Source organism: Heptranchias perlo, chromosome 8, assembly GCF_035084215.1.
Source record: "Heptranchias perlo isolate sHepPer1 chromosome 8, sHepPer1.hap1, whole genome shotgun sequence".
NCBI classification, from domain to species: domain Eukaryota; kingdom Metazoa; phylum Chordata; class Chondrichthyes; order Hexanchiformes; family Hexanchidae; genus Heptranchias; species Heptranchias perlo.
The window spans coordinates 39,733,823-39,758,679 of record NC_090332.1 but is presented as its reverse complement, the minus strand read 5'-3'; the positions used below and the strand labels follow the sequence as shown (position 1 = coordinate 39,758,679).

Genomic DNA, 24,857 nt, shown 5'->3' with positions numbered 1-24,857 from the left:
TACACTAATGTGACATTTTTTTTCCATTTCCCATAGCTCTGCTCTCTCTTAGTACTATTGCTAATTAGTGCCAATGTAAAAACAGTTTTTGTGCTGTAGGCCCATACCCACTAGGAATTGTATTGAAACTACCCAAACTCATTGCACATAGAATCAGTAAAGCCAGCAGATAGGAGAATTTCATCCCATCAGTCTGAAAACAGACTGGGCTTGATTTGAACCCAGAGGTGAAAGGCCAGTGTACCATCCAGTTCCCCTTTTCTTCATTTTTGTGGCATTTCTTTTGTTTCATAAGATAATGTTATGCATGATAGCCAAGCAGATATTTTAAGCAGAAAATTACAGTAGCTATTTATAATGTTGCTTAAATGGATATTGAGATAGGAATCTTTCACTTGTCAGGAAATTAAATAGACTTTTGAAACCAGGTAACTTGGGGTTAATTTTAACCCCCAAGAATGAGTGGGTTGGGGGCGGGTGGGCAGTGAATATACTAACTTTTGGGAGTGGAACCACACCCGGAAGTTCCGCCGGTGCTTAAAGCCGGTGAGCCAATATTTAAAGGGCCACTTTAGGCACTTAAAGCACTTAAGGGGATTAACTTCTTGTGGATTGGAGAGCAAAATCGGATTTTACTCAAACTGAACGTGTCTCCCGTGGCTTCTGAAACACGGCATAGAAACGGTGGCGAGTTGCGGCCAAACCTCATTTGGACCTTTAAACCATTGATTGACACATCTGAATAAAAGGTCAGGTTTTGCAGCTGGGCACTGAGCTCTCCCAGGCAAACCTTTGGCTAGGAGTTCTTCATGTTTAGAATGAAATTTCTTTGAGGCTAAGAATTCTCGTGTTCAGACAAATTTACCTACATTCTGGACCCCCTGAAACCAACCAGATCAGGATGGGGGAGGCAATGGATTTATTCCATAGTACCTCTGAGGAGGAGGCACCTCGCCATCCGCGAACAGGCACGGTGTGCGGTTCTAGGACCTGCAGGTGCACAAGACAGAGATGCGCAACAAGGACCTGGAGAAGAGCAGAGAGGGGCCGACGTCGCAGGAGGCACTACCTACGTGAGAGAGGGTGTACAGATAGGCTCAGCTTCCTGGACTTCTCTGAGGAGCAGTGCCTATGCAGGCTCAGATTGAGTCGGCAGGTGGGCGCAGATATCTGTCGTATCCTTAATGCAGAGCTGCTCAGGGCTGGGCCTGGTGGCTACGCATTGCCCGTTGCACTTAGTCACCACTGCCCTCAATTTCTTCCAGATCCTTCCAGGTCCACTGGTGACATCTCCAGGGTGTCTCCATTGTCTGCACATAAGTGCATACGACAGGTGACTGATGGCTTATTTGTGAGGGCATCCGACTACATCAACTTCCCCCACAACAACATCAGGCAGACTGAGGGGGTAATGGGTTTCAACTCTCTGGTTGGCTTCCCATACGTGCAGGGCGCAATTGATTGCACATAGATAGCAATATAAGGACCTCCACATGAGCTGAGACTGTTCATAAACTGAAAGGGGTATCACTGCATCAATGCACGGCTGCTTTACGACCACCGAAGGACGTTTCTGCAGGTGTGTGCCAGATTCCCTGGCAGCTGCCATGATTCCTTCATTTCTCGGGAGTCCAACATCCCGGCCCTCTTCCACACAGAGGACAGACTTAAGGGACAAGGGATACCCCCTGCAGACATGGCTCATAACACCCGTGAGAAACCTCACCAAGGAGGCATAGCAATGATATAATGACAGTCACATCGCCACCAGGTCTGTCATTGAACAAGCGATAGGAATGCTGAAGATGCGCTTCAGGTGCCTGGATCGATCTGGGAGAGTCCATCAGTACCCGCCAGGTAGGGTATACAGAATAATAGTGTTGTGTCCTGCACAACATCGCTCATCAGAGAGGGCTACAGGTAGGAGATCTCGTAAGTGCTCATGGAGCATCCTCATCATCTGCCGACAACATTGAAGAAGAGGATGAGGAGGAGGATGAAGATGGGGAATCCATCGCTAGAGCAGCGGTGCACACGGCCGGGATTCCCTCGTGTATAACAGGTTCTCATAATGAGATCTGTGAAGTGAACTGCTTAGACCACCTGGCACAGCCACCACCACCACCAGAACCCCCACCCCCACCCACTCCATTTTGCACAAAACAGTCCTTCAACCAACTGCACACTCTGCCAACGGGTGGCATCATGTCCTGTCATTCACGATGAAGCCGTGAAAGGGCGATTTCATGAAAGGGACTCAAGAATGGGCAAGACGTGGCAGTGATGATGAGAATAATAACATTTAATGTGGAGTTAACCACAACCAAATATAAATGAAAAATTTGACATTCCGCCAAACACCCTTATGTCTACCCTTCGTGATTACAAAACCTTAGCCTTCCTCTTCCTAGCGCTTCTACATGATGCATCTTCTGTGGCTTTAGTAGATGTAGTGGCAGGTTGCTCAGATTCATGCCCTGACTGCTGAGATGCTTTCAGCCTACGACCTCTGGGTTTTGGAGCCCGGGAGGGCCCCACCACAGACTGCTCCACAAGCACCTGTGCAGGGTCAGACTCTGACATCGGGAGAGGAGGCAGCATTGCGGATATTGGTTGAAGGTGGGGGCAACGGGTGAGAAGTGGGAGCACTTTGAGTGGAGTCCCCATTTCCATGTTCCCTTTCGCCATCATCCCTCTCCCAAGCTGGCGCAACATCATTCCCATCACTGCTGGACAGCAGGATGGTGGTGAGATGTGGCGCTTTCTAAGGCCACGGATGAAGTTTCTGTCTGCCTGTTTGAGGTGGCAGACATGTTGCCGTTTAGGGTCTGCATGGCAGTTGTCATTGCCTGCATGGACTCATTTGAGAGCCGTGCTTGAAGCTCAATGGAGGCTGCCACTCTCCATTGAAGACATTCCCACACTTAACTGCGCCACCAATCCACTAGCGATGGAGTTGGACTCCTCCACCCTCTGCTATTATGGAGAGTGTGCATGACACCTTTTCCATTACCTTGCAAAGGTGCAGCTGTACCTCGATCATTCTCAATCTCAACTATGTCCCCTGGAGTTCAGCATCTGTGTCCAGCTGAGCAGAGCTTGGAGACGAGTGCGCCCCCGACATGGACTCCACAGCTGCCCCTGCCACCAGTGTCTGCTTGTGCACATTTGTGAGTGTTGAATCACCTGGTGACAACCCAACTACCTGCCTAACAGAATCCACCGAAGTGCCAGTATCAGCGCTAGTGCATGGATGGATGTCACTTGACAGTGTGTCCTCCAGAGGAGTGGAGCTCCTCTGAGGAATCACCTTCTTCCATGTGGCTTGCCTCCTCATCAATCCGCATCGGCCCTGGAAGACAACATAAACCAATATTAGATAATCATCGGCGAAGTTACAATCTTTCCAATGAGCATACTGAGGTGTGGAACAGGTCAGTCATTGATTTAATCAATTCTTCATGTGTGTGAAGGATGTTAAAGTTCTATCATCGGGTTGCCAGTCTCCCCATCTCCGATGGCCAGACATGCAACCGTGTGACTTATTTCCATCGCCGCCTCCTCCGCTTCTGTCAAGTATACTATTTGTGGTGTCCCTCCACCAGTCCTCGCCCACTCCCTTGCAATTTGCGTTCTCTTCTACAAGGGGCTAAAGAACAGACGTTTGAGTGACTGAAGGTGATGTCTTCACCCGATGAATGCATTGCTTTGGGTGAGGCTGACAATGAAGCAGATGCATTAGAGGGTGACTATCAGACAGATTCATCACATTGCATCAGGATTGGGGTGAGTGGCAGTGGTGGGTTCACAAATGGGGAGGTGAAGAAGTGCTCAGGAAGTGAAGGTAAGTTGATGATAAGACTTAAGTGGGCATGAGGAATGATGTGATGAAGTAAGCTTGCCAACACAGTGTGTTTGGGGGGGTGGTTCTTTTCACAGCATGTGGGTGAATCAGCAAAAGTACTCACTTTTCCTGACCTGGATAAATCATTAAATTGCTTCTTGCATTGCACCCAAGACCTGTGACCTGTGCACTGTGCTCCTGCTGCTGATCTCCTCTGCCACCTCCAGCCATGCCTTCTTGGTGGCAGAAGCAGGGCGCTTCCTCCTATCCGCCGGGTACAGTACTACCCTCCTGCTTCTAACACCAGCCAGAAGCAACTCAAGGGAGGAGTCACTGAAATGTGATGCTGCCCTTCACCCTATGATGCTGCTTTCTATTATAGTCCTCCTTTCTCCTTCAAAATTCATTGTTGAACTGTCCCTTTAAATATCCCAGCTCACAGCACATCATTCGGGTGCGCAGTACGCCCACTGCGCAGTTTGGAGACACGAAACCCGGAAGCAGAATTAAGGGCCTTCAATTCAGTCACGATTGCTCAAACCGATGTGCAAAAATTTTTTCTGGTTACCTGCACGACTACTCACCCACCCGCTGACTTCCTGCCACCATGTCATAATCATGCCCCTTATCACCAGATTTGATTATATTTTATATTTGATTTGGCTAATGGAAATCGATCGAGGCTGGTGAAGGGACATTGTTCAATATTTTCTTAATACAATGGAACTGAAGCTGCATAAATCCTAAAGAAAACCTCTTAAAACAGCTGCCAGAAGTTCATACAGTACCTATTAAATGAAACCACAGTGACTGTCTACCTAATGAATAAGAAGGACTGAACCTACAGCCTGCCAACTGAAATTATTTCTTGTAAATGGGTGGTATAGTTTTTATACAAAATATAGAGAAATATGTCAGTTATGTAACCACTGCAACTTTTACTGCAGTGTTTAAGAAACTGGGATCGAGAACCTTGAGGAAAGTATGCCACCAATCATTGTCTGCAACACTATGGTTATGGTGCTTTTTAAATGTGAAAAATTAAAGCAAATGGGCACTGGTCCAAGGAGGGCAGCAAAGACTCACTCACCAAACCAATATGAGTATGATAATAGCTTTGCACTCTCTCAAAGACCACATATTCCCACTGTCAGATTATAGGTTTAATCAGTTTCTGTGAGGTACCTTCTCATTATTATAAGGTTGGGGGGAGGAGACACACTCTCCTCACCAGCTGTCGAAAGGATTTTTTCTTTTGCAGCTTTTGTGATGTATACTGTCAGTTACTCACTTCTAATGTAATTGAGTGCAGCCTAGTTTTATACTGTGAAGCCAAGTATGATTTTCTGTATATGAACCTTATGGTTTCTTTTATGGGTTATTGACTTTCTTGTCATCAGTCACTACATTTGAGTTAAGATACTGAGCTTGTTACAGCTGAATTTTCTTTTTCTTCACTTTGAGTGGTGAAAAAAACATCTGAAACAAAGCAGAAATGTTATTTTGTTTGAACTTTTTAATACAATATGGAGTGTGTGTGTGTTGATGGTGAGGGGGGGCATTTCTGCTAAATATTGCTCTGATGTGCTTTCTATCAATAACCACTGATGTAGAAAGAAGCAAGCTGATGAGTAGTCAGTGGAAGGAGACTAACTTGGCCATCGCCATTAATGGTGTGAAGAACAGGACTCCTTAGATGACCAGAACAGAACGATTTAGAGGGATTATATACAAGTACAAGTGGACAAAGGAAGCAGAGTTGAGTAACAGGCCTTCCAAGCAGCAAGATTACAAGCAAGGACTACAATGACACGAAGAAATAAAACCAGTTATATAATGAAGATACCTTCCTCATGCTGTCTCTTTTATAATGTACCATTTTGAAAAGTATTGGATGTTGCATTTTGCCATTACTGCTTATCTTAAAAGTAAGGACCATATTTTATGATGTTACAATCCTCTAGCAAAATTATGGACAGTTTTGAAATGTACACTTCCTGTGAATACAATTTCATAACTGGGAATGGGGGATAAAGTAGCCAATTATGAAATAGCCATAACTTTTACTGTTTCTCAAACAGCTAATGAGCCACTTAACTAGTATGAATGCCAGAGTTTGTTGATATATATGTGGTGTACACTGTATTTCTGTGTAAAAGTTTGGTAATTGCAAAATTCCTGATTTACTCATGAGGCCCTCCAGCTCTGTGATAACTGCCAATTTGTGGGAGCTTATAACCAAATCAATAATTACATATTAAAACAGTTTATTCACATCATAGTAATATATTTGCCAAATAAAACATTGTTTGTACCATGTCCTAAAATGCACTGGATCTTATGGACTAGACTTGCCATCTCCCTCCTCTGGTTTGGGCAGCATTTGCAGTCAGGTGGGACTTTATACCTCTGAGATGCCCCTTTGGCCCCAGCCTATTCCAGGCCCAGTGGCCTTCTGCATACTGGTGGCGGGTTCCCCAGCCTCCACTGAGGAGTTGCACTAGTCTAGAGAATGCGACTTGCTACGAAAGTTCTTGGTAGCTTGTCTCAGTGGGAGAAAAGAGTGGCCAGCAAGTTGTCCATTCAAGAAAATGTTTATCTTCAAAAATGCCTAATTTATTAACGAGGCTTGTGCACAGCAGTGTTCTGACAGTGCTTGCATGGGCCACTGTTCAATTTTTGCCGAGGCCCCCTTCATTGATCTCTGAATGCCAGACACCAGGGCTTAGCAGATGGTCCCCACATCCAGCTTTTCAAGAGTGCAAATAGCAGGAACCACAGCGGAGGCAGTGTATCCCTCATTTACATATTATTACCATGTGTCTACCTACATATGGGTGGATGCAATTAGCTCTGATGGAACCAGCCCCTGGAAAAAGGCAGGGATGCTGTGGAGCAGATCTCTGAATTGCTTTCTGCCTCTGCCCACCTCAGAGTGCCTAATGATCGGTGGGAGAGGAGGTGGAACGCCTAAGCATATATGTGTAGCTACTGATGATGCAAAAGCCTTTGCCATTATTTGCTAGCTGGTTCATTAACACTGTTAATAAAACAAAAAGTAATGTGTTTTACTTCACAAACATTTGTTAATTGTCTTCTTAATACTTTTGTTATGTCAACGTGGTCAGTCACTGATATAACAATCTCTTTACATGTACTGGAGATTTTAACTGCCATAGAGTTTAAGGTAAATTTGTCAGTAATTTTACCAATACCATCGAATGATAGTATAGGGGCAATTTTACATTCGCAGTGCAGGGTTTAACCCGCCAGCAGCATATATCTCAAATTTGGGAGTGCACTGTACAATTTTCAGACCTGACCATTTAATGGATCAATGAACAGAGGTTAAGTGAGCAAAGAGTATGTGCCTGAATTTCTGATCTATACCAATAGCAGGCAAGGTTCTCTGCTGGGAGCACAAAGTCATAAAATTACTCCTGTAGTATTCAATTGAGATCTGATCACCTATATAATTTATATGATCAAACTTGTTTCAACTTGTTATAAGCTTAGGATAGTGCAAGAGTAATTTCTAATAAAACAAATGTCAATGTCAGTATTTTAAATCATTTTAAATAATAAAAACAGAAATTTCTTATGTAATTATTGAATCCTGTGGAAGATTAACTGAAGTAAACCTCAAGTACTTGGGGTACTTGATCTGCTGTAAAGGTCTGCCTGGTTAATTTTTATAGCTGTCTTGAGGTTAGTGGAAAGTAAAATCAAGTGGGGTGTAAAACAGGCGGCTGATTCAATCCAGTCAGTTTCCTGACGGTCAGGTTATGTTAAAATTACCCCTATATTTAGAAAGAAAGCAAGTGACGTCTTAATTATTCTATGCATCAAGGAGGTCAGTGTATAATTCACTGTTTAATACTATTTACCTGTTTTGTTTAAACAATACCATTTGTTGGTTTAGAGCTTCAGCCTTGGTCTGATAGACCAAGGCTGAGGCTTGCTTTTTGAAGAGAGGAGAATTACATGGTGGCAGTGATACTATCCAGTGTACAGAGTAGTGTTCTCTGTCATAATCCATGGTTTTCACTATCACTTATCTAGATATTGGGCAGAAAGAGGTATATTTGGGCTAAGGGGCCAGTGAGACAACCTGAAAAAATATCTAGTGTAAAAACCCAAAAATATAACTGACAGTATAGCCTCAATGGAAACAAGCTGAAGGGTGGGTAGAACAGAGTTACCAAGGAGTTCTAATACACAATTCCTTGACTGAGCTAATGGAGGCCTGTGGCGTTTTGGGTTTTATAAATAGAGGCATAGATTAAAGAGATAATAAATTAAGCCACAGTTAAACATATATGCAGCCTTGGGTGTCCATTATAGAAAGGACATTAAATATGTAGAGAGGGTATTGTGTAGGGTCACCATGATGATACTATAGGGTATATATACTGGCACTATTTCTAGTGTAGAGGAAATTTGAGGTTTTTTATCAAAACCTTTCATAATTTTTTTAGAGTAAAAAGGAAAAGACCACTTCTTCTGTTTGGGGAATCTATGATGAAGCATATAATTTGAAACATGTAAGGGACTGCATCGGACCATCTGGTCCATCATGCTCACCCTCTCAAGACTTGGTGCAGCTATCTACCTCATCCACCCGCCCCTTGTCCTACAATGTCCGGGGGAGATAAGAAAACATTTAAGAAAAACTCTGGGAAATTCCTCTCTAGCCCCTAAGGCAATCAAGCAAGCTTCAGGTAATTCACAAGTCCCACTGTAAGCAGCTGCTCCAACTTGAAATATCTTTCTCTTGCAGGGACTGTCCAGCTCCCTTTTCAAATTCCAGAGGGAATGCATACCTACTGAATACTTCAGTAATATATTCCAGAAGGAGAGGACTGTCTGCAAAAAGCAATTCTTCCTAACATTTAATCTAACTCTTTGCCTATGTATGTGCTGAGGTGTACCTCCACCTCAAACACCTTATCGAACTGGACAGAATATAATCCCATCATTATTTTAAAAACTCAATCATGTCACCTCTAACGAAGGTAGCCCCAACTTCTTAGCATAGCATGATAACCAAGCGTCCTAAGACTGGGTATCATTCTGGTCACCCTCTTCTGTCATTTCCCCCCGCCCCCCCAACAATTTGTGGGGTCCAGTACTGGATACATTACTTGAAGTGCAGCTGTACCAAGTAATTGTACAGCCTAACTATAGTATTCTTAGTTTTACATTGCACTGTCCTCGCAATACAACATAAAGCCCTATTTACCTTCCCAATAGTCACGTCACATTGCTTGTGAACCTTCAATGATTTATTAGCTATTCTCGGACATTACTCCTGTTTCTAATGATTCCTTAAAGGTAATGGCTAGGGCGTGACATTTTCACTGGCAACTTCTTTAAGTACCTTTGTAGGAAGTCCATCTAGGCCTGATACCTTGTTTTCCTTCAACTTCTTAGCATATCAGTGATGGCTTATCTGAAACTACCCTTTCTTTTATTATCTCCTCCATTTTCCTGCCCCCCTCCCCCAAAATTCAATTTAGTGTTGGAGAGACTGCTCATGGTCTCTTCCTTGAACACACAAAAGGAGAATTGATGCAGTATATTTGCTTTTGGTTTGTGGATATCACGTTACTCATGGAATTTTTCAGTAGTCTCACTTTCCTTTTTCACTTGCTCACTGAGAGTATATAGAAATGATTAACATTTCTTTTAATATTCTCTGCTAACCTAACCTCACTCACTATTTTAGCTCTCCTGACCATTTTTTTTTAAAACTTCCTTTGCCTTGTTTTTATATCCACTCCACTGTTCTACCTATTGCTTTATAGTTTAGTATTTATTTTTTCATTTCCCTTGTTACCAACATTGCTTCCATTGCTGCCCACATTGGCCCATTCTTTGTTTCCTTTCTTGACCATGTATAGAATTACTAAACAGGCTCCACTTTTTCCCCATACTTTACCCTCTACCAGTACTGTCCAGTCCAGTCTCCTTGGCTCATTCCTAATTTCTTCAAAACCTGCCTTTCTAAAGTTGAATGTTTCTATTGTATTCATTCCCTTTTCTATCATAAGTTTAACCTTAAATTCCGCTATATTGTGGTCACTGTTGCCAAACTGGTCTCTGACTGACCTGCTCCACTATCTCCTGCTTGTTATTTAATATCAGATCCAATAGCACCCCTGCTTGCATGAGTTCCATGTAACAATCCAATATTGTGTCTAGGATCAGTTTTTCACTCCAATTGCACTTTAGTGAGGATAACAGAGTGCTAGTTGATTGTCAAGTAGTAAATAAATGGTATGGCAGCAGGCAACATCAGTGCATGATGTGGAAATTCCTGGAAGCTATGAGTGCCTAGGACAACCACAAATGCAAGAAATAGCTCCTGGCGGTAGATTATCTAATTGGTAACGACTGTTTTTCAGATGTATAGAGGGCTTTAGTGATCAAAAGACTGGTTTAAGATCCATTATGAGGGATCACAGCCTATTTTATGTCATCCAACTTTGCAACGGAAACTAATGGGTCAAGGAAGTATATGCTGGTTTGTGGGCAGATGCATATAAATGAGGCCATAATGGTGGTCAGCATGCTATTTTCTGTCAGTTTACCTGCCTTTCAACTGGTTGTCTAGGATTAATAGGTGCTGCACTGTACATAAGAGTTTAAAAAGTGGTGGGAAGATTGCCAATTTGTCAGGCCATTTTGCAACAGGTTTTTTTTGTTCTTTTCCCCCTGTAGTCTCTTGTGTATTCAGGGACTTCTGTGGCAGTTTTCTTCACAACAATGTCACAATGGGTTTCTGTATGGAAATCCCTCAATAAGAGAAAGAGGACCAATGGAGGGATGCCAGGCAGCACTACAGCTGCTCTGCACAGGTGCACTGACCCACAGCAAAATCCATTTCTTACCTGCACCCACTGCATTTTCTCCATTGTAATAATTTCTGGAGGGGGATGTTCGTCTCTCCCACTATTCAATCATTCGACTTGACACCATATTGGTTATAGAGGGTGTTCAGACTTTATTGTATAAGGTAGTTCAGACTATATTATATTACAGTCCGTTAGCAGTAACTAACAATCGGTTTAACAGTGCAATAATAGATTCACATTACCCGCCTCTCGGTATTATTGGACAATCGGCATGCATGGCTCATTGATGATGATCTTCTCGATAGTACACAGCATTGGCCATAGGCCAGCATCGATCCGCTGGATGTATCTAACTATCTGTTGCTCCTCTGACTGTGTTTCTGCTGGTTAAAAGCCAGCCTCTTATACTTTACTTTTACCTGAAAAGATGTGCCACTCTGCACCTACTGTTTAACAAATGTCTCATAAATAGTGAGTTAATGATGTATCAGTTCTTCCATCCTGTGGGGATAATCCCTAATAATCACAGAAGCAGGACAAAGTAACTAAATTAGCTGATGACCCCCTCCCCAGGTTTACAGTCTTTTTGTCTATTCAGCTGCATGATTTAGTTCAAAGAGCCCTAAAGGTCAGAAGGGTCAGAAAGACTTAGAAAGATTAGTATCATTCCATTTCATTAAACTTTTAACCTCCTACTACCAGAGTTCATCTCCTCCTAAATTAGCCTATTCTAAATTCAACATATTTGAGGAATTCTTAAACTCATTATATTCTTGCACCATGGCCTCTGAAAATATGCTTTCATCTACAGTGCCTTTCCTTTTCAATGCAAGTCAGAAATTTCCCATTCATGGTATCTGATAAAACTTGCTCTGAATCCTTTGCAAGAAGACTGCACACATCAAGAACCATATTTTTAATAACCAAATGTGTGTGAGTGTCAAGTCTTACCACAGTGCCTCCGCTTGATGAAAATGTTTGATGAAGCTACTAACTCTGGTCTGGTGCTCCTAGTTTCTACCTCATTGGCAAGAGTATGTGAGGTTGCTGGCTACTGTGTGTGTGTGTGTATGTGTAGAGTAGTCTCTTAGGATTGAGGTGGCCCTCAACTCCATTCATCCTTTCTGCTATGTGAAAGCATCAGAGGGGATGGTGGGACGGTTTGGATATGCTGGGGCCTGAGAGGCCAAACCATCATCTGTGCCATTCCAGCTATGCTGCTGATATGGGGCACTGCTTCACCATGTCCATTGAGTGCTGCAACAGCATTCCTAAAGGCAGCAATGAGATTATAGTTCTATGTGACCGATCAATCCTGTCAGGGCTGGTACAAATAACCCATTCCACTCTGTAACCTGGTCTCTATAGCAGCAGTCAGAGCACCCATGTGAGAAACACCAACTGCCCATACAAGCCCTAGCATTGGAGGCTCTGTTGCAGATAGCCCTGCAATTGCTGCATGGTGGACTGTAGTGTTGTACAACTGCCTTTCAAGGCGGTGCACAGGTAGTTAGTGAACTTCTCCACCCTAGTTTCCATCTGCAGCAAACTGCCATAGTCTCCAATGGCTGCACCAATGCTTGATACTCAGAAAGCATCATTCTTTTAAAAGCAGATTCAATGAGGTCCAAATCTCTAGGCCCATCAGCTGAGTTGGGGATGCCAGCTGGATCTCTGGATAGCATGTTCCTCCTGCTCTTGTGCCACCAGCATTGCTCCTGTTTACTTGTGTGTCTCATCCACTGCACTCTCCTGTAGCTCACTCTTTAAATCCCTCATGATGGGTGTATCTGAGTTGATGCATGGGAGGGGGAATAGTAAATGATGGTATGTGCTGTTAAGTGTATGGCTAGTTGTACTGGGGCCTGGCTCATCTCCCTGGGTACCCTTCTATGGGGAAGACGAGCTGTCTCCGGGCCCTCACCTGCTGCACCAGGACTTCTGCTGCATCACGGAACCTGGGAGCCCTTCCAGGACCCATTGATCACAGGAAGTTCCAAAAATAGCACCAATTTTTTTTTCAAATTTAATGTGCACTTCACTTTAAATAGGCATCAGGCTCACCGGAAATCCTGCCCTCCAAAGCAGCGAGCTGCCAACAAATGCTATTAATGTGCAGGCAGCTTGCCCATGAGATTTAAATGAGATCCGATCATCAAAATGGTTCGGGCCTCAGAACAAAATAATCTCTTATTCTGTAGAGACCTAGTGTTCACTTGCATTTTAATGTATGGTTGACTGCAATTTTAGATCTCTGTGATGCTACAGTTGAATTTCTGTAACAAAATCTATAGTTATTACAAGACAAAATATCAAAGTCATGCAATTGATTTAAAAAAAAAGTTAATTATACCCTGAAGGTAAGATCCTAACATATTAAGCAGGCAATAGTACAGTAGCACCTAAATAATATATGATGATATGGCAGATGTAATTATTTAAGCTAGGGCAATTGCAACTTCAAAAAATGCTAGGGCTCCCCTAATGTTCAGTGAATCTATCCAGTGAGTAGCTGAGCTGCATAAAACCAGGAAGATCCCAAGTTCAATTCCCGATTGGTGTTGATCTAAGCCATGACAATGATAGGGGCACTACAACTGGCCTCAGTATCTCTGGATTAAGGAAGGGAAACCGACCAGGGTTCCCACTTTTGATCATTATTCAGTGATGCTGCTCAAAGTGTATGTGGAGTTTGAGTGAGGATAGGTTTAGACTATGCCGTGATGTTCCCCATGGTTGAATGGCCTGTCATTGATGTTCAAGCCTCACACAAGAAGAATGGCTACTTGAGTGAGGTACCAAAGGGTTTCGATGGAACCATCCTCCAACATGGTGTTAATGCCTTCAGGAGAATTAGATAGCTTTCTTTCAGAAAATAACATTTTGGGATACAGTATATGAGGAACCTGAGACATGACATGTGGTAAATGTAGAATGCTTGGGAGGAAAAAGGTGACTTTGGACCTATGGTTCCCAAAGCTCTTCTCCACTGGGGTTTTTCTCCTGTCATTTCTGGGTCTGTTGTAGACTAATAGATAGAGATTTATTGCTATGATTATTCAGCAACTCCATTATCATTATATCATGTGACTACCAAGGTGGCAAACTTGGCCTTTTATCATCTAGCAATTCCTATGTTCCTATGAAGAGGAAGGGAGAAAATTGATGAGAAAAAAATAATAGAAGAATGCTAAGGAAACAAAGAAACTATTCCTGCAAAAAGTACTTGAAACAAAAAAACAGAAGTTTTATTTTCTTTGGGTGGTCAGATTATCCTTTTTAATATGTTCTTACTTCTTCTTGCTCCAGAAAAGTGTAGGATATCAGCAAGTAATTATCAACTATCATTGTGAATACAATAATAAAAGCTCTTTAAGACCATTGTTCATAATATTTAATTAAAATTAAAAGCGAATAATCCTAGAGAGAAAAGAAAAAAGTGAATGCTGAAATTCAGAAATAAAAAGAAAAAGTGTTGGAAATGCAGAGCAAGTAAGTCTGCATCTGAAAGAGAAAGGTAAGTGGTTTTAAGTGGGACCCTTCATCACAGCTACTCTTGATTTTATTTTGCGTTATTAAAGTGTTTCTGATGTGTCCTAAATATTAACCATATTTGATCAGACTTTACTGTTTATTATTCAATAACATTTCTGGAACCCCCTTTCAAATCTTGTGTCAATCCAGAGTTCTGATGAAGGGTCCACACCTGAAACACTTCTGCACAGTAATGACTGACCTGCTGAGTGATTCCAATATTTTTTTATTGTGCCAATTTAGCAGTATATTTTCCACTGTTCACCAATTTTAGTGAAAAAATAGACATGAGTATATAGCAATGTTCTGTGCAGCATAAGACATTTAGTGCTGGGTAGTCAAGATGATGTGAGGTTGGGCAGGGCAGACCAGGTCTGGGCAAAGAGTTGGTGTCCAGTCATAATGCGAGGCCAGGCTGGGCACGGCAGAGAAGAAAAAATAATATGTCTAATATGCAGAATGGGTTTGCTGTAACCGATAGTGTACAGAGTAAGGGGAACCCAGGTGAGATAGAGAATGAGGATCTGTAGACACTGATCCTATCCAACAGGTACAATGTACTTGCTACCTGAGGGGATAAGGATAAAGACTGACGGAAGGACAGCCAGAATGCTGACCATGACACCTTAGAGCAGGAGACTGTCCAAAGGGAGGAGGAGGAGGAGGGGAAGCATGATTTGGTAGTTGTAGGGGATTCAATAATTAGGGGGACAGATAGCAGGATCAAGAGTCCCACATGGTATGTTGCCTACCAGTTGCCAGGGTGAGGGACATCTCAAACCAGTTTGAAAGGACATTGGAGAGGGAGGGGGAGGATCCAGTCGTTGTGGTCCATGTTGGGACCAACAACATAGGAAAGAGTAGGCAAGAGGTCCTGTTCAGTAAATACCAGGAGCTAGGAGCTAAATTAGAAAAACAAGACCTCAAGCATTATAATCTCTGGATTATTACCCGAACCATATGCAAATTGGTGTAGGGATAAGCAGATTAGGGAGGTAAACATGTGGCTGAAGGAGTGGTGTGGGAAATAAGGGTTCCATTTCATGGGACACTGGCACCAGTACTGGGACAGGAAGGAACTGTACTGTTGGGACCGGCCTCACCTGAACCGGGCTGACACCAGGGTCTGAGTGGAAAGGATAAATCGGGCGGTCACAAGGACTTTAAACTAGTAAATGGGGGGGGGGGGGTGGGGTGGGGGGAGGGCTCTGGTGGAAAAGGTAGTATAAATAATAATTCTAAAACAAAGGAAAAGGAAGAGAGTAGAGTAATAGTCAGAAATTATGCTTTAGGCACTACAGGTAAAGGGAAAACTAAAATATGTAAAGTAATTAAATCAGGAGAGAGAAATAAGAAATGTGTGAGGAAAACAACATTAGAACAGAAGGACAGGTTAGGGTGTGTGGCCCAAATAAGCGTTCTTTATACAAATACGTGGAGTATAAGGAATAAGTTGAATGAATTGCAGGCGCAAATTCAACTTAGAGGATACAACATGGTAGCCATTACTGAGACATGGCTGCAAGATGGTCAGGACTGAGGACTGAATATACCAGCTTATAAGGTCAGTGGGAAGGATAGGGAAACTGGTAGAGGGGGCGGGGCCTTAGTGATTAAGGATGAAATTACTTCAATGATAAGAGAGGATATAATGAGAGGTAAGCAGGCAGTGGAGACTTTATGGGTAGAATTAAGAAATAGAAAAGGATTTAAGACTGTAGGGGGAGTTGTGTAAAGGCCCCCTGGTAGCAGCTGTGAAGTGGAAGAGTGTATTAATGCAGAGATTAGAAAGCATGTAGCAAAGGCAGAGTGGTTTTAATGGGGGATCTTAACTTTCATATAGAATAGGATAAGCAGATGAGCTCATGTCAGAAAGGTAGTGAATTTCTTGATTGTGTTCAGGACAGCTTTCTGCAACAATATGTCCTAGAACCAACAAGGGGGCAGGCCATATTATACTTAATAATGAGTAATGAGCCAGATTTAGTTAACAGCCCATTGTATTATTGTATGGACCAGATGGTTTCCATCCCAGGGTTTTAAAGGAAGTAGGTGAGAACATTGCAGAAGCCCTAACTATAATCTTCTAAAGTTGTCATGATTCAGGAACCGTCTCTTCAGATTGGAAAATTGCACATGTCACTCCGCTATTTAAGAAAGGTGAGGGAGGGAAACCAAGGAATTATAGACCAGTTAGCCTAACATCTGTCATTGGGAAATTACTAGAGTTTATAATTAAGAATAGAGTGACTGAACACCTTGAAAATTTTCAGTTGATCAGAGAGAGCCAGCATGGATTTGAAGCAGTCCGAGCCCGCGTGCAGCAAGACCTGGACAATATCCAGGCTTGGGCTCATAAGTGGCAAGTAACATTCGCGCCAGACAAGTGCCAGGCAATGACCATCTCCAACAAGAGAGAGTCTAACCACCTCCCCTTGACATTCAACGGTATTACCATCGCCGAATCCCCCACCATCAGCATCCTGGGGGTCACCATTGACCAGAAACTTAACTGGACCAGCTATATAAATACTGTGGCTATTCTGCGGCGAGTGACTCATCTCCTGACTCCCCAAAGACTTTCCACCGTCTACAAGGCACAAGTCAGGAGTGTGATGGAATACTCTCCACTTGCCTGGATGAGTGCAGCTCCAACAACACTCAAGAAGCTCTACACCATCCAGGACAAAGCAGCCCGCTTGATTGGCACCCCATCCACCACCCTAAACATTCACTCGCTTCATCACCGACGCACTGTGGCTACAGTGTGTACCATCCACAGGATGCACTGCAGCCGAAGGCTTCTTCGACAGCACCTCCCAAACCCGCGACCTCTACCACCTAGAAGGACAAGAGCAGCAGGCACATGGGAACAACACCACCTGCACGTTCCCCTCCAAGTCACACACCATCCCGACTTGGAAATATATCACCGTTCCTTCATCGTCGCTGGGTCAAAATCCTGGAACTCCCTTCCTAACAGCACTGTGGGAGAACCTTCACTACACGGACTGCAGCGGTTCAAGAAGGTGGCTCACCACCACCTTCTCAAGGGCAACTAGGGATGGGCAATAAATGCCGGCCTCGACAGCGACACCCACATCCCATGAACAAATAAAAAAAAGGGTAGGTCATGCCTGACGATCCTGACTGAATTTTTTGAAGAGGTGACTAAAGTAGTGGACAGGGGAATGTCTATAGATGTTGTTTATATGGACTTCTAGAAGGCATTCGATAAAGTCCTTCATAAGAGACTGTTAGCTAAAGTTGAAGCTTGTGGAATTGAAGGCAAATTATTGACCTGGTTAGGAAATTGGCTGAGTGGCAGGAGACAAAGAGTAGGGATAATAGGCAGGTACTCAAATTGGCAGGATTGTGATTAGTGGTGTCCCACAGGGATCTGTGCTGGGGCCTCAACTATTCACTGTATTTATTAACGACTTAGATGACTGGATAGAGAGCCACATATCCAAGTTTGCCGATGACACAAAGATAGGCAGCATTGTAAGCAGTGTAGATGGAAGCATAAAATTACAGAGCGATATTAATAGATTAAGTGAATGGGAAAAACTGTGGCAAATGGATTTCAGTGTCGGCAAGGTCCACTTTGGACCTGAAAAGGATAGATCAAAGTACTTTCTAAATGGTGTAAAGCTCGGAACAGTGGAGGTCCAAAGAAACTTAGGGGTCCATGTACATAGATCATCAAAATGTCATGGACAGGTACAGAAAATAATCAAAAGGACTAATGGAATACTGGCCTTTATACCTAGAGGACTAGAATACAAGGGGTTAGAAGTTATGCTACAGCTATACAAAGCCCTGGTTAGACCACATCTGGAATACTGTGTTCAATTCTGGGCACCGCACCTTAGGAAGGATATATTGGCCTTGGAGGGAATGCAGCGTAGAATTACTAGAATCATAGCTGGACTCCAAGGATTAAATTACGAGGCGAGATTACACAAGCTAGGGATGTATTCCCTGGAATTTAGAAGATTAAGGGGTGTCTTGATCAAAGTTTTCAAGATATTAGGTGGAACTGATAGGGTAGATAGAGAGGAACTATTTCCCATGGTTGGGGAGACTAGGACTAGGGGACATAGCCTAAAAATTAGAGCCAGGACTTTCAGGAGTGAAGTTAGGAAACACTTCTACTCGCAAAGGATGGTAAAAGTTTGGAACGCTCTTCCGCAAACGGCAGTTGATGCTAGCTCAATTGTTAATTTTAAATCTGAGATTGATAGATTTTTGTTAACCAAAGGTATTAAGGGATATGGGACTAAGGCGGGTATGGAGTTAGGTCACAGATCAGCCATGATCTCATTGAATGGCGGAACAGGCTCGAGGGGCTAAATAGCCTACTTCTGTTCCCATGTTCCAATGTTCCTCTGAAGGGTCGAACATGAAGACTGGAACCTTAGTGTTTGGCTACATTCGAAGAGAAGCAGAAATTCAGTGGAGCAGCTGAGTGTGTTGAGACCTGGTTGACTGAGAGGAAAAATAATTTTCGAATTTGGAAGAATGCCAAAAAAGTTAAAAAGTAGAAAGCTAAAAATAAAATTGAAATGGGCTACCTAGTGTGTACTTGTGAGGATCTTTTTGGTGCTCGTAATTGAATGACATTGCCCAATCAGCAATGTTACAGACTCACGACAGTATTACAGTCTTACAACCATACAATAATACAATAGGCCGGAATTAAATGTTGCTGATATTAGTGACCGAACATTGAATGCCATATGAAAGTGTTAAGAGTTTGTTATCATTACCATGAATAATTTCTAGCTTAATATTACAAACACAAACTTTTAATTATATGGAGATTGGAGAAGAACTTACGTAACTAATGACGGAGTGGGTCAATTTTGACCCATTTACACATAGATATCTTTTATATATTAAAAATGGTAGGTGGGTCAGGATAGTTCATTTCAAAATTTATTGAAAACTCCTATTTCAACCTGGTCTTTTGGGAAATCCCTTTATAAAAATATTCACATTTACCTGCAATACCCATTATGCCTTTAGGTGGTGCTGTGATAAGGATTTTCAATGTTAAGCTTTGCTAATGCCGGTAACAAGAGAAATCAGTGTTGAGAAATGAAGAAATCTTGGCAGCGTGGGTAGGCATCTCTACGAGTTTTTAAAAAAAGTTCTTCCAACTTGAAATATCAGAATCTCTCTATTGTTTGGAAAATCAGGGTCTATTTCTTTTTTTAAAATATGAGGACCTATGAAAAGTAATAAAATGGGGACTTGTGTAAAATCAGAACCTTTTAAGTGTTGGAAAAATCTAAGGTGCTTTTCCAATTTTTTTCTGGTTCATAATGATGTCAGTACGTGCTTCATCACTTTCATTTCAGAACTCAATTTTTTTTCAATATTCTAAACTTGCTGGCCCTTAAATTCCACAGGGGTCCCATTGGTTTCCTATGGTAACTGGTGGGAAATCAGTGGAACCCACAGGAAAAGGGTGTAAGCAACTGAGCAGCTGAGAACATTGTTTCCACTGTTTCCCCAAGGGTTCTGCCGGTCTCCCATTGAAGTTACAGTGGGAGACTGATAGAATCCCAGCGGAATTTCAGGATCACTACCTTTCTTTCTGTATGTACCATGATATGAAGAAAAACGTAGTTACAGATCATGCTGAATGTGATATTTATCAAAACAGTGGACTTTGATACTTGTGTATTATTCAGTTAAGTGGATTAATATTGTATTCCTCCATGTACCCTATCTTATCTATTCAAAACATAATTTTTCTACTTTTATTGTAAGACCCCCAGGCACCATAGGTTTTTTTTGGAAAGGTTTTTTTTAAATTTAATTTTACTGGGGGTCGATTTTACTTTGAAATCTTTGAAAGAAGTTCAACCTCTAATTAAAAGACTCACTCCCAGACCCACTCCATACTTCTCCTTATGACCTGGTGAAACTTCTCTATTATTTACTGTGGTTATTTCACTGCTGTTGCTGCCATTATGGTGTAAATGCTGCCCTCTCCAGTCAAAGAATTAAGGATGTGGTCGAGGGCAAAGTTTTATGTACAGCAGGTTGTTGGTGGTAGGTGGGGGGTCATTTGACCACACAAGAAATAATTTCTTAAAGAGACAGTGTTTCTAAGTGATTACTTTTCCTCTCTCCTGCCCCCAGAGCAATGTAATATTTGTATGTGTAAGGTGACCTACTTTCAAAGAATGAAGACGATATCTACTGTAGATAATCTATAATTTTCTAAAAGAGACATCATGTCCTTAAGTAAAAACATTCAATTTTAAGGTTACTTGTTAACAGAGAGCTTTCTGTCAGTATCCTGAAACGTGTGCAGTTGTATTTTGAAGAAATCCAGTTTGTAACATTGAATTTTCTTTTGCCACATGGGCAGCAATATTTTTCTTCTTTTCAATTTTTAGTATGACACATTGTGGACAGCTTTCCCAGTACAAATGTCCCAGGTGGGATGTGTTATCCAAAATATCACATTCCAAATATTATGGTAATCAAATACTTCAAACAATGTGCCTCACTGGGACCATTTGCACTGGGAATCCTGTCCACGATGAAATCAGCTTACAAGCAAAGAAAGGCAAAATGCCAAAATGCATGTGAGATAAATCCAATTTCACAAGCTTCATTCTCCCATTCAGTTTGTCAGTAAGTTATTAAATAGAGGCCAGATTCCCCTGGAAATGCAGTCCAACTTCACTGTCCCTTTTAAATGTTTAAACAGGTTGTGAAGAATTCTTCTGACTGCCTTTAACATTTCTTTTCCTCCAAAATGTATATGCATTTATTTTTCTTTATATGGTAAGTGCTATTGCCTGTACGTGGGAAACAAATAAAAAGGAGTTACTAAAGCCACCTGTGAGAAGAAGCTTCGTACAGTTCAGGTATGGGCATTGAAAATGTGAATTTGCCTCCTGTCCGACATTGCTGGCTGCTGCTCACTTCTTGCTGCCCCAGTGAGTTACTCAGCAGGAATCTTATAAGGCCTATGGTCACTTTAAAAAGTAAACAGCTTGTTTCTGACCAGCAAAGAGCAGCCAGCAGGCCACGGAGCTACTATAGCAAGGTGAGGGTGAATGGGGGTTGGGGGCGGAGGATGCTTGGGGGATCGCAGACAAAGTTTGCACCACAAGTGACAGGTTATGAAGAAGGGGAGTAATCAGGAGGTTCAGTGGAGAAGAAAGGCAAGAAGTGGGGGAAGGGGTAACAGTTGGAAGGGCAGGTGAAGACGAGTAATGGGGATGCAAGGTAGAAGCAGGGTAAAGGTGGGGCCACAAAGAGGAAAGGGGGAGAAGATGGGGAAGGACAGAGGAAGAGGAGTGAGGAAATGAGGGGTAAGGATGAAGGGAAGAGGAAGCAGAAAGGAAGAAGAAGAAAGGAAACACAACAAAAAGGGGAGAGCTAGAGATGAAAGGGTGAAACACGTGAGGCTCCAGAGGGACTGGGAGCTCAAGGAGTGCCGATGGTAAGGTGTGCAGCAGGGAACAAATAGCAGATGGGATGGCACAGAGTCACCAGATATGGTGAGGAGAAGTCTGCAATAATAGCTGTGGATAGGGAGAAGAGCAAGAGGGAAACACAGACACATGGAGAGAGAGAAGCAGAGGCACAGAGGGATAGAGGGCCCTTCAGACACAGATGCACAAAGGAAAGAGAGGAGAAATTGAACAAACACAAGATAGAGAGATAAAAAGAGAGAAAAAAAAGAAAGAACACGTACAAACAAGGTTAGAGAGAAGAGCACCACAGCTACACACGAGGATATTGAGGAAGGGATTAGAGAATCATATCCACATCGACGGACAGAGATTGGTTTTGGTCCTTCATTGTCAAGATGGAATTTTGCTTGAGTGAGTCACCCATGAGGACCACTTACAAAGCATAAAAACAAAATCATTTTGCTCCATAGCTTCAGGACTTTTCTCCAACAAAATCAAGCATGCCCACCCTGCAATTACTAACCCAAGGTGCTTCAGCAGTGGTCCTCATCCTGTAAGATAACTCCTCCCAGCCCATGTAACCTAGAATCCCATCAAAACACAATTAATCAAAAAACACAGACAAGGCAAAACAATGTAGAAGATGATCATACTTCTTCATACTGATCTTTAGAAGAATAACTGCAAGGTGAATTCCTTCTTTAACATTCATTTAAGACATTTGTTTTGTTACTTTTGCCTGTTTTTCTTTAAATTTTGAAAATAAAAGTTGGATATGTTTCTATATTACTACAGTTTCCATTATATTGACATTTTCAAACAGCAATTCTAAGAACAACTTGAAAAAGATCTTGATTTGTAATCCTAATGGCGTACTAGTGGAATAGGTCATGCCTATTTTCCAGGCAGAAGCTCTGTGTGTTCTAGTTTCAGTTACATGATGCATTTCAAAATTCTTACATTTTTATCAGTACTTTTAAGATATCTACAGCATATTACACAATGGAGGTTTGTTAATGTTCTATCAAATAATGATTGCATTTTTGAAGAGAATAAAATAAAAAAACTGCAGTTCCTCTTTAATATAAATCGTATTGTCCCTTATGAACAAATGCTATAGATTTAAAACTAAGAGTTGGAGACTAGCGACTGGCTTTATAATTCACTTCTACATTGAACGAAAAATATTGTTTCTGCTTCAATTTTTAATGCACTTACGTATGGGAATTCTAGCAGTTTATTCTTGATTTTGTGCTCTTGCATTCAAATTTCATAAACATTTAATGCAACCTAAGGCCACAGTACATGTCTGTATTGTCAATTTATCACGTTATGAGAGAATCAATATAAATGTGTGAAAGATTTCAGCAAAATCTGCAGGGAGTTTTATTCGATCTGCAGGATATTATGCCCATACCGTTTCAGTCAGAATCCCATAAATATATATTTTTTTTGAAAGCAAAACACAGACATGTGGGAATTTACATTCAGCATCCACACTTTAGCGAGGCATCAAATCAACCCACTTCTTGCTAGTTTACCCTTGTCCCAGATGCTTGCTAATTTTGAATTTTTGATGGTATGCACTAATTGACAGAAAGGTCCAGGTATCATTACAGATTGAAACAACAATAGGTTTGGACCACACTTGCTGATATTTTATTTTCTCTTGAATTGTTTAGAACAATCAGTCACCAAAGTCAGCCAGTCATGTCTTCAAGTCACTGGCCTTGGGCCTGCGATTGGAATTATAAATAGAGGGGGCATTTTTTGTCTGCTTGTCACCCTATTTATTCAGTGTAAATTAGATGCTAACAGGTCGAAATTTAAAAAAAAAAATCTACGCCCCAATTTCCTTCGCAATGCGATTTTTGAGCGGACCTCGAATGTGGCATGTGATCCCATCCAAAATAGGCAAGGACCTCATTGAAATATTTAAATTGGAGTCCTATGCTGTCCGTGGGACCCCAATATAATTTTGGTCTTTCACTGGGCGGAGTATGTGCCTTTGGCTTAGTGGTAGCAATCCTGCCACTGAGTGAGAAGGGGAAGAATTTGAGTCCCACTCCAGACAGCCCCGGCAAGTGGAGACTAGAATGTGGTCTATAAATACTGGGTTGACGTCCAGTGGGGAACTTGCGTCCGGACGGAGTGACCATTGGCTCAGTGGTAGTATTCCCGCCTCTAAGTCAGAAGGGTCATGTGTGGGACCCACTCCAGACAGTCCTGGCAAGTGGAGACCAGAGCATCGGCTCTGAATACTGGATTGGGTGTACTTGCCTCTGATGGGTGCGGATGGCCCCGACCATCATAAAGGCTAAGTGGGTCTCTTTAACTTTGGTTGCAGCCCACAGAAGAGAAGGTACTCCAAGGATTAAAACTGTGAGGAAGGCAACAGGAAACCACCTCAGCAATGTTTCCCTAGTAAGTGGCTCAAGAATCTCATATGTGAGACTTGAGTTATGACCTGCCCTAGGACAGAAGACTACGGACGGATGGATAAGAGCAGATTTGATGTGCTGAATGGCCTTTCTCATGTCATGGTTTCTTATATCCTTACATTTTTGAGCATGCTTATAATAGGCCTCAAAGAACACTGTCAGTTTTTTCTTCTGTCAAGAGTTAGTCTGCCTGCCTACTATGCTGAGATCTGGAAAAACTGATTTAAAGATTTAAGAGACCTTTTTGCAGGACCTGATCTGGATATTACTATAAAATTTCTAGATGTGCCTTGTAGCTTTAATTGTCTGTACATGTACTTTTCCTGTACTATCAAGACCAATACACAAGCACAAAAACATACACAAGAATTGTGATGGTGGTGCTGTTTTGTTAAATAATAAATGAATACTGTTAAATGATTCATTGGTAGTTATTTATGAGTCATGCTACAAAACACCACATTGGAAACATCTGGGGGAATTTTAACCGCCCCCCACAAGCCCAGGTGCTGGAAACCCGGCAACTAAAGGGAGGCAGGAGCTGCCGGAATCAGCAGTAAGAGCTTTTCAACCACTGCTTGTGGACCAGGGGGAGCAGGAGTGCTTCCCCCCAGCCCAGCAAGCAAACTTGCCAGGATATTCGGTCTCCCCGTGAACCGATCTCTCCCCTGCGATCCAATCTCTCCCCCCCATGATCCGATCTCTCCCCCGCAATCCGATCTCTCCCCCACAA

General features: G+C 42.3%; 1 protein-coding gene across 3 annotated transcripts in view; it reads left to right on the top strand.

The window, feature by feature from the left end:
* The window catches only part of asb3 (ankyrin repeat and SOCS box containing 3), a 90,694-nt gene extending 83,770 nt beyond the window's left edge, over window positions 1–6,924 (top strand). For all 3 annotated transcript variants that reach the window (XM_067988983.1, XM_067988984.1, XM_067988985.1), the window contains exon 11: window positions 5,458–6,924. The gene's annotated coding sequence lies outside the window, so the exon portion shown is untranslated. The remainder of the gene's footprint in view (window positions 1–5,457) is intronic.
* Window positions 6,925–24,857: the final 17,933 nt, after the last annotated feature.